The following is a 10,096-nucleotide window of genomic DNA, read 5'->3' on the forward strand; positions in this document are numbered from 1 at the left end:
CTCTGGGCTGATGGCTTAGAGCCTGGAGCCTGCTTCCGATTCTGTGTCTCCCTCTCTCTCTGCCCCTCCCCCGTTTATGCTCTGTCTCTCTCTGTCTCAAAAACAAATAAACATTAAAAAAATAAAAATAAATAAAAAAATAAACATTAAAAAATAAAAATGAAAAAAAAATAATAAAAAGAAAAGAGGCTGAGACAGAGGGGGAGGTCATTTGCCCAGGGATACTCAGTTAGAAGCAGCAGGGCTGGGGCTCGATCCCAAGCCTGTCTGGGTGCAGAGCATGTGCTAAACCAGCCTGCGACAGAACACCAAGGAAAGAGCTCGGGACCGTTGCAGCTTCTCAGGTGAGACTTTGCGGAGGGGGTATTGACATAGGAGTTGGAATTTGCTCAGCAGAGAAGAGGATGAAGGGAAGGAAATTTCAAGGCAAAGGGAACAAACAGTATAAGCAAAGGCTGGGCAACAGTCGTGAGAAGGCAGGGTTTCTGGGAATGGAGAGACGTGTCCTGAAAAGAGCAGAAGAGGTCAACAGGACATTACACATTCTTCACATACGCCCTTATTTTTTAAGAACCCATTAAGCAATAATTTTATGAGAGGCAACAGCTCTTCAGAGCAGGCAAGTGAAATGCCTGCTGTTGGCAAACACAGGAAAGAACCCACTGCAATGCCAAGGTCGCCTCTTCTCCGTAAATAGGGTACACTTTATTGTTTTTTTTTTTTAACGTTTTATTTATTTTTGAGAGACAGAGAGCCTGAGCAGGGGAGGGGCAGAGAGAAAAGGAGACACAGAATCTGAAGCAGCCTCCAGGCTCTGAGCTGTCAGCACAGAGCCCGATGCAAGGCTCAAACTCGTGAACTGTGAGATCATGACCTGAGCTGAAGTCACACGTTTAACTGACTGAGCCATCCAGGTGCCCCTCCTTTTATTTTGCCCTGACTCGTTCTTTCGGAGAGTTACAATTTTAAAAAAAAAAAAAAAAAAAGATTTGGGACATGTCGATCAGATAATTTAGGATGGTTTTGACTCTAACAGAACACCAAACTGAAGATGGCCGAAACAGTAAGGAGATTTTTTTTTTTAAATCGCACATTCTGCGTGTCACTGAAACTAACATGCCATTGTTTGTAAGATGCCTCTCGCATTCAGAAACTCAGTAAAATGTAAAAATATGTGACTCTGAATCAGAACAAAAGGTCTGAAGGTAGGGGGCTTCAGGACTGGGATTTTGGCAGTTCATCATCGCAGACTCTACGTTTTTGGTTTCCACTCTGCCGGGTCAGATTTTGGCCTCTTGCTTTGCAGCAAGCCTCACGGATGCAAGATGGCTGCCACAGCCTCGAGCATCACATCTTCGCGGTGTCCCAAAGCCAGAAGAGAGGCTGCTGTTTTTAAAAACAAGAAAACTTTCCCCAACTTGGCAGAATTGCATCACAAACCCATTTCTGAATTCCTGGCAGAAGGAATAGAGTTACCGCAAGGGTCTGGTGCAAACTAATCGAGACTCACCCTTAGGGCTGGGGAGGAGCTTCCCGCCACTGGAGCACAAAGTCGTCCAGTAGCTCTGTTCCGTTTGTAAGATGTAGAAACAACAGCTGTGGGCTGGCGATGAACGGTGCTGCTGCACAGACGAACTTCCTATAAATCGTGGTGCCACTGTTCACAGTGTAAGCAGTCCACTGCTTGGGATAAACCTACCCACCTTCTGTTCTGGCTGATGACGGGAAAGATTTCCTTTCCAGGTTAAGAAATTAACCTCAGTATTCCAAAGACTCTGTTTCCTATTCATGTGGGTTTCAGACACCATGTTTTAAATCCTATCAGTGGATGGGACTCGGCAAGCTAACCACCTGAACACAGCAGGACAGCTGACTGCATTTCACCCCGGTGCTCAGAGCCAAGGTCCTGGACCAGCACTTTGGCTCTGTTCAGCTTGTGATCTACTTCTGTCACTTACGGCTAGACTGTGTGACTCTTTCCACGTCAGTAAATACAGAGCCACACTAGCCTTGACTGACAGCTACATACTAATTCCACCGTACGTTAAACACTCTAACGTCCCAGACCTCACCAGCAATGAGAGCAGAAGAAATCACAACACTACCACTTTGGTCTCAACAGCTCTGAACCCCTGCCTGCTAGTTCAGAAATCTGATGCATCCTTTGTTGTCTTTCCCACTGATTTCTGGACTGCCCGGGCAGCGTGCCCGACATGTGCTCCGGCACCAGCCCGCTCACTGCGTTTTGCTCTGTCCTCTTGGCCACTGCCCAGCCGCCCGTGCCAGCCCACCCGCTGTGAGCCTGCTGCTCTTCCATTAAGTGCCTTGTCGGTGTCAAAGTTACACCGTGGACCATGGCACAGGGGCCCCTCACCACACAGTAGGTGGCAACTGGTCTGGGACTCAAGACGCCCCTGCCAGAGCCCAGAGCCTCAGTCTTGTACCCATCAATCCCTGCAGCCTGCCGTCCTCACCCCTCCTGCCCTAAAGTGGCTCAAAACCATGGAACAGTTGCCCCCCCTCGCCCCGCCCGCCGATTCCATCCCTAACCACCCCTACAAACACACAAAACCCCTCTTTGCTCCCCTCCCCCCACACCCCAAAGCCCTGTAATATGACTGATGTATAGATATATGCAGTTCAGTAAAACTTAGTGCTAAAAGCATGGATTCTGCAGGGCTGAGATCAAACCCTGACTCCAGCAATTACTAGTTGTGTGAATTTGGGAAAGTTACCTCGTCTCTCAATGCTTGCATTCCCTCCTCTGGAAAACGGGGGTAGTGACGCACACTTCACAGGGCGGTGGTGCAGATTAAAGCAATCGACACACATAGGGTCCAAAAGTCGTGAATGGCACAAAGTAGGTGCTATGAAGTGTTCGCTATTACTATGCTGTGCCTGCAGCAGGTTGCTTGCCGACAGACAAGCAGCTTCTCGTAACTTCTACCCTCAAAATTCCCTCTTCAAGTCTGAAATGAAAGGAACTTAGTTTACAGGGAGGGAACCCACGCTTCCCTTTAGTAATACACAAAACAGTGCCTTTAAGGGCAAGACAGAGACCCTTAAGAGTCAATTTCACATGACAGAAGTTACTGCTAAGTGAGTCAACTATTATTTGTTGAGTGCTTACTGCCGGCAGAGGCAGCGGAATACCAACGAGGCCCTGTGAGGAAATTAAAAAAGAAAAAAAAAATAATTAAAAGCGACGTCTCCTGCCTTGAAGAACTTACAATCAAAATTAAGGGAGGCAAACATAAACAAATGTGGTAACGTGAAGATAAGCGCCTGCGACATTCGGCCATATACAGAAAAATATAACCCAGACGAAATGCCCCTGAGAACCTTGCTAAAAGGGTCGAAGAGAATGGGGAGAGGCTAATGCAGAAGAGGTTTCCCGGGCTTGCAAACTTAATTTCCGAACAGGTGTAAATTGTGGCCCTGACTCTAGTTGTTTCTCCCGATTGCTACTTCAAACACGGAGCCAGAGTGTTGCCTGAAAAACAGCGGTCAGAAGGGGCGGTGGGTGCTACACCATTCCCAGTTTTCATAATTTATTTGCTCCCCCGTCGGAATTAAAGCCACACGGCGAGAGCCGCTGAGGGTCAGTCGGATAGCTGCTCGCTGGCGCCCCCTGCCGCCGGAGCCTCCCCGCCCCCCGCCCCAGCTTCACCTGCGGCGGCGCCCGACGCCCCCACAGTGCCCTGGGAATCAGCACCCCCTTCTCTAACGCAACCCATCACCCAGATGACCCCTCCCCGCCCAAGGTGAACTCCGCAGGACAATTAAGAACGAGATCCGGCCGGGCCTCGGTTTCCTTATCCATTTCCCTCGTGAGCCCCCCCAGCCCCGCCCCCCACTTTGTAAGCCAACCCAGTCTTGGCCAGGGACAATCCGTGGACACGAGATAAATGGCTGTAACTGAAACAACCGTCCATCTTCGTTTTCTTCAAAGATCAGGCCTCCCACCCCAGGCTCTCTACTGTCCCTGGTGGCGGCCACCGCAGCTCCAGGCTCTCGCTGAGGTTGCGGCCGCCCCCAGCGACGGTTGTTTGGACTACATTTCCCATGAGCCTTTTCCCAGCATCGCGAGAGCTCTGCCGAGACTGCCGCGAAGACTTGCGCGCAGGCGCGGTTCCGCCTTCTCGTCGAAGCAGGCCAGGTGGCGGGGAGTCATGGCGGCCTCTGTCTGGCCCGAACGCGACGAGCAGTCTCGGGTGTTTGGTGCTGGTAAGGCTGCGGTGGTCGGGAAATGGGGTCTTTCTCGACCCGACGCTGGTTCACTTGGCCCCCCTCTTTCTTCAGAGGCCACGATAAACCGGCGTCGCGTCTACCGTGGTTGGGGTTAGTTGAGATACTGGGTGAAAGAACGCTTTCTGAATGGTTCGAGTGTTAACGGTTGGTGGGAGAGAGCTCAAGCCCTTTCTTGGAGCCTTTATTTTTCAGGGAGGTTCTTCCAGCCTGCGCAGCCCGGTGAGCCGCACAGCCACCGCGTGCCGGCCCCGCGGGTCTCCCAGGGCCGCCCCGGGAGAGGGCACCCGAGTACTTCCTCCTGGAGGGTCTTGTGAACGGCCCCATTCCGTAGTTTTTATTCCATCCTACAGTTATAAGTGGGATTGCAGATTTTGGAAAGTCGTAAGTTTACAACGAACCGTCCATGCTCACTTTTCCCTTCCCCACAGGCTTTTCTTCGTCGTCTGCGGAGACCGCGAGCTGCAGACCTGCAGGTTGAAGTTTAAAAGCGACGGATGGAGCCCTGAAACGGGTAAGAATGGGTGCCGGCAGGACCTGGGTGGTCACCAGAAGTGAGAAAGTCGAGATGATGTGCAGGCCTGTCACGTTCGGCCGCCTCACCCCGTGTTCTGATTTTAAGTTTAATTTTATGAACACGTCGACGCATAAATCCAGTTAGGGTGAGAAAAATGGACCCAGAATCCGGAAATGAGTAGGGTCTGTGCCGGTGTAATTTGGGGCCACTAGGTGTCACTGTTTGGAACTAAAATGGTTGCTGCATACTGGGGTGCAAGAGAGACTCAGGAAATGGGTGTTGGTTGCGGTGGGGGGTGGGATTTAGAAATATTTGTGCGTGATTCAAAGTTATCCTTGTGTGAAAGGACATCTTTTCTGAAGAGTTCTGATGCCTTGAGGCTCAGCTTTTTAAATAACCAATCTTGAGAACGTCTTAACGTTGCTTCTGTTAGGATGAAATAGGTTGTCCGTGTTTCTCTTATAGATGATTTAAAGTTCTGGGGTTTATTTATTTTTTAATGTGTGTTTAATTTTGAGAGGGAGCGTGAGCAGGGGAAGGGGGAGAGGGAGACACAGAATCTGAGGCAGGCTCCAGGCCTCCAGCGGTCAGCACAGAGCCTGCCATAGGGCTCGAACCCATGAACCGTGCGTGAGACCATGAGCTGAGCCGAAGTCTGGTGCTTAACTGACTGAGCCACCCAGGCACCCCAGGTTTGGGGTTTTGTTTTTTTTTTTTTTAATCATTTAATTTGAGAGCATGAGCAGGGGAGGGACAGAGAGAGAGGGAGACAGAATCTGAAGCGGGCTCAGAGCTGTCGGCGCAGAGCCCAACACGTGGCTAGGGGCTGGAACTCACAAACCGGGAGCTCATGATCTCAGCCAAAGTCGGATGCTTAACCGACTGAGCCACCCAGGCGCCCCGGTGAAAACCATTAAGTGTAAGGGTTTTTGTGATGAAATTTCTATTAATGGAAATAAGTCTTTTTAGCTCTTTGCCAGAATTGCATAAGTTAGGGTCCCTTTAGTGTCCCATCTGTTAGATTCCAGGGATGCGAGCCTCCCAGGATTGTTGCCGCCTGGGTAAGGGAAGTGGTGTGGAACCCTGCTAGGCTCCTTCCCAAACATTCTCCCACCAAACAATTTCTAACAAGTCTTATGTGCAGTAGTTCTTTTCTCCTTTGCTACTGAGTAAAGAAACTGAGGCTTAGAGTTACATAGCTGTTATTTATTGTTGTTTTGTTTTTAAAGAACCATAAAAATAGGGCAAATTGTGTGGGGGTGCTAAAACCACTTTTCAGTCTCACTGAAGAATTATTGAGGTCCGATTAGACCAGTTGGTGGCGGGTGGGGGGGGGGGCGGTTAGACCAGTGGTTCTCTGCTGGGGGGTGGAGGATGCTAATGGGATCTAATGGATGCTGCTTAGTATCCTCCAATGCCCAAGACCGCCCCCCACGACAAAGACTATCTCCCCAGAACCTCAGAGCTGAGGTTGATGAAACCTTGTATTAGATGAATTTGAAAGATGCAGGCTCTAGTCTCAGGCTGTTGTGAGATAACCCCACCAGAGCTTTATCTCTTTGTTCAGACAGTGTTACTGCTTTCCAGACCTGGCTATACCTCCGAACTACCTGCAAAGTGTTTAAATGTACACCTCCAGCCACGGGTGTGCGTGGCCCTGGAGTGAGCCCAAGAATTGTGTGGCTGTTTCAAGAACAGTTGTATGGGAGAAATTAGACAATCTGATCTACTTTTAGCTCAGGGATTTTTATTGCAGCAAGATTATAGCCCTGGCTATTTTTAAGTAGCTCTTGGGGCAGATCTATAATCCTCTACTTAAAAAACTGATCTTGCTCTGTGGATCCTTTTCATACGCATAGGTGAGCGAAGGAGAAATGGCCTTGTGTCATGTTGCCTCTTGGCAGCAGGTCCCCTTTGTACAGTTGGCCTTGAACGGGCTTCCTGGAAGAAGTAACCGCACTGTCTGGAGCATTTTACCGACAGATAAACCCCATACTCCGTTCTCAGGCACTTTTGCTCAGGTAGAACCTGTCTTTGAAAGGGCAGGGAGGCACCTGGGGGGCTCGGTTGGTTGAGTATCCACTTAGGCACAGGTCATGATCTCCCGGCTCGTGGGTTTGAGGCCCTTGGAGCCTGCTTCGGATTCTGTGTCTCCCTCTCCCTGTGCCCCTCCCCTGTTTGTGCTCTCTCTCTCTCTCTCTCTCTCTTTCAAAAATAAACATTAGAAAAAAATTAAAACTAACGGGCAGGAAGTGTCATTGAGTCAGATCTGGGATGCTGGGTACATCTAGGCACTAGGTGTCAACAGTTTTTACCTTTGAAGGGAAGTTAATACACAAGTTTGAGAATACTTAATGAGGGACGTAGAGCAGAATTTGGTAGGAGAAGAATGGAATCTGCCTGCGCTGTAACTGGCTGGCTGGTGGGAGCTGAGTCCGTGATGATGTAAAGTTATCCCTGTCTGAAGGCAAAGAAAGGCCTGTGTGGAATGTGGATGTCTGAAACTCAGTTTCCCAGGTTGGCTTTCTGGAAAATTCAGGTCTGATTTGAAAGTGAGCTGCTTGAGAGTACCCGTGTGTATCTTGAGCAGGTTTTTCTCTTGCAATTTCTCCTCGCCAGGTACAGTCCCAGCCTCGGTTTCTGAGGCTGAAAAAGGACCCTCCAGAAGTAGCTGCCGGCGGCGACGTGTCTGAAGAGGCTTTCTGGTGTGTGTAAGGAGAGACCTTCTGAACAGACGCGGCTGGCATGTTTGGTTTTGCCGCTCCTGCCCTGGGCTTAGGACTGTGCTGAGCGGCAGGGAGATGGTAACACAGGTCTGTTTTCTTTGCCAGATGTCCGCAGCGTGTGAGTACGGGACTGCTTCTCCTCAAGTAAGTGAAATGATTCTTCCCCTGTTGCTTTGTAGTGTTTCTGTCTTTGTTTTTCTAAGAAGCCCCGCAAGCCTATGATGGTTAGTTATCCCTGTCTGAAAACCTCGGCTGAGGGGAAACCCATCTATTCTGAGGCTTTGGGGTTTGTCTCTGTGCTCTTAAAAGTTCAGGCTTGGGGTGCCTGGATGGCTCTTTTGGTTAAGCCTCCGACTCTTGACTTGGGTTCAGGTCATGATCTCCTGGTTCATGAGCTCAAGCCCCGTGTCGAGCTCTGCCCAGACAGTGTGGTGTGCACTCGAGATTCTCCGTCTCTCTGCCCCTCCCCGTTTGCACTCTCTCTTTCTTAAAAATAAGTAAAAAACTTTTAAAAAGTTCAGGCTTTATCAGGGATCAAACTGAATGGACTCCAGAGGGAACTGTGTCTACCCGGCCAAGACCCCATGCATTGTCCCTCTGCAACTTGAAAACCGACAGTGCGGCTGCCTTGTCACGCTCTAGGCCCCTTGATTAATGGTTCTGACGGTACAGGCTAGAGGAGGTGCCAGAAATGGGCAAGTAGCCCAGTTTGGGGTCATGTTCTTAACCGGGGTATGAAAGAGTGCTTGTCACACATTTTAAGGCAATGAAAGCACTCTTTGAAACAGACGGGAATGTAGAAAGTCTGCCAGCTGTGGCGGTGTGAATGTGCGAGGACCGTGACCCCCTCGGCACCGCATCCTGACGTTCAGGAGAGAAGGGCCGTCCTGACACCGGCAGGGCTATCAGGTTTCTGGGTGCTTTGTTTCCAGCAGCCGGGAGCTCTCCGCAGGGTTCACGCCGATCGTGTGGTCATGTCTGCGCGACGTGACTGGCGAGAGCCGCCTCGGGTGGCAGAGGGCCGGGTTGGCTGGCACGTGAGCAAGCAAGTAGCAGAGCGGTGCTGGGCCGGGACGGTGTCTGGCGCTGTTCCCGTTGAAATGCCAGGCTTGAAGTGGGCACGTGGCCTTTTTCTGTTCAAATTGGGAGGTATGTGTGGGCTCTTTAAGGTCACATATTTGTTCAGTCACCAAGGAGGCTAGATTTGGGGTGGGATTTAATAAGCCTGAAAACTGGCCCCAGCAGCTTACAGCCTGGAAGTAAAACCCAGTAAAACCCAGTAAAAGGATGTGTTAGCGAGTGGAGAAACCCGCTTCTTGCGTTACGGTTGCCGCTGAGTGGATGTGACTGCTCCACGGGACTTGCATAGGCATTTAGGTCTGACCCCAGGTCTGACCTCCAGAAGAGGGTCAGATGTGAGTGTCTCCAGACTGGCCATTGCCAGACACTGTTCCCTTTGAGCATCAGCTCCCCAGGGCACGCTGCAGTGTCGAGTCCCCTGGGAACCGCACCGGCCTGCACCGATGGTGCCTTCAACAGTGTGGGCCTAATGCTTGGCTAGAACGACTGCTGCTACCATTGCCTTTTCTCTAAATTAGCGTCTTTAAATGTAGCCTTCAGTCTTGAGTCATCTGGTTGGCCGTTCTATCGAATGATTCTCCTTTGGTCTTGCAGGTTCTCTCCCCAGTGATGCCAAGTTCTGTGCCAGTTACTAATGCCTGTGAAGCAATTCCCCCCTGCCCCCCCGCCAAAGGAGAGCGACTTCAGAGTTGTTTGGACTTCGTCTCCAAAAAGCAGCCAAAGGCTATGAGTGACTTTATCCCGGAAAATATTTGGCAGTTGGTCAAATCAGGGCATAGCTAAAATTCGCTCATTGGCGAGAATGCGGCGGCGGTGGACGGAAGGCGGTTAACGTGTACACGTTCTGTTCGAGGAAACTGAGGGGACGCAGGTGTTCAGCCTCGGAAGAACGTTTCATCAGGGTGGATTTCCTGTGAAGTTCTGTCTTGGGCTTAAATTTTGAAGTACAAATAAAAGTGTTTAAAAACGGGCTTTGTGATGGATTCCACATTGAGACCCACGTTACGGGCTTTTACTCAGTGCTCAGCTAACAGTGTTCTTGTAGAAGTGAAAGTTTCAGAGAATACCATTAAGTAGGGTTAACAGTTAACACAGGATGCAGTTGGATGTTTTGTTTGCTAAGTTTCCCCCCAAGTCGATTTTCTGTCCCTCTTAATGGGTGGCCACCCACACAACCTTAGCACTTCTCGCATCTGACAGACTGACAGAATGTTCTGATAGTTGCAGATGTGAAGGGGCTAGGGACAAAGTGTTACGGACACAAGGGGGTCAGGAGTCCTAGCTTGGGCTGTGCCGGCTTATCAAGGTAGTCGTGTTTCTTTACTAGTAAAGGTCATTGTGTCAGACCCCAGGATGGACTGACTCTGTACCATGGGTCCCACATTTTATGGTATTCTTTCTGGACCATGTATTCTATCCAGAGAAATACACTCCGAACCATGCTATCCTGGAGACCAAGGGACGGTTTGTTGCCAAGCTAAAGTGGTGAGAGGCCTTGGCCTCCCGCTGTTCTGAACTGTTCACC

At 50.2% G+C, this 10,096-nt stretch overlaps 1 long non-coding RNA gene and 1 other non-coding gene across 2 annotated transcripts; both read left to right on the forward strand.

The window, feature by feature from the left end:
- Positions 1-4,104: 4,104 nt before the first annotated feature.
- Positions 4,105-9,541, forward strand: LOC125151802 (uncharacterized). The gene is made up of 5 exons (XR_007146955.1): positions 4,105-4,227; positions 4,680-4,762; positions 7,385-7,470; positions 7,597-7,635; positions 9,166-9,541. It is a non-coding gene; the product is annotated as an uncharacterized LOC125151802 (long non-coding RNA).
- On the forward strand, positions 7,195-7,274 carry LOC125152237 (small nucleolar RNA R38). Its single transcript, XR_007147093.1, has one exon. It is a non-coding gene; the product is annotated as a small nucleolar RNA R38 (small nucleolar RNA).
- Positions 9,542-10,096: the final 555 nt, after the last annotated feature.

Source organism: Prionailurus viverrinus, chromosome E1 (assembly GCF_022837055.1).
Source record: "Prionailurus viverrinus isolate Anna chromosome E1, UM_Priviv_1.0, whole genome shotgun sequence".
Lineage (NCBI taxonomy): Eukaryota > Metazoa > Chordata > Mammalia > Carnivora > Felidae > Prionailurus > Prionailurus viverrinus.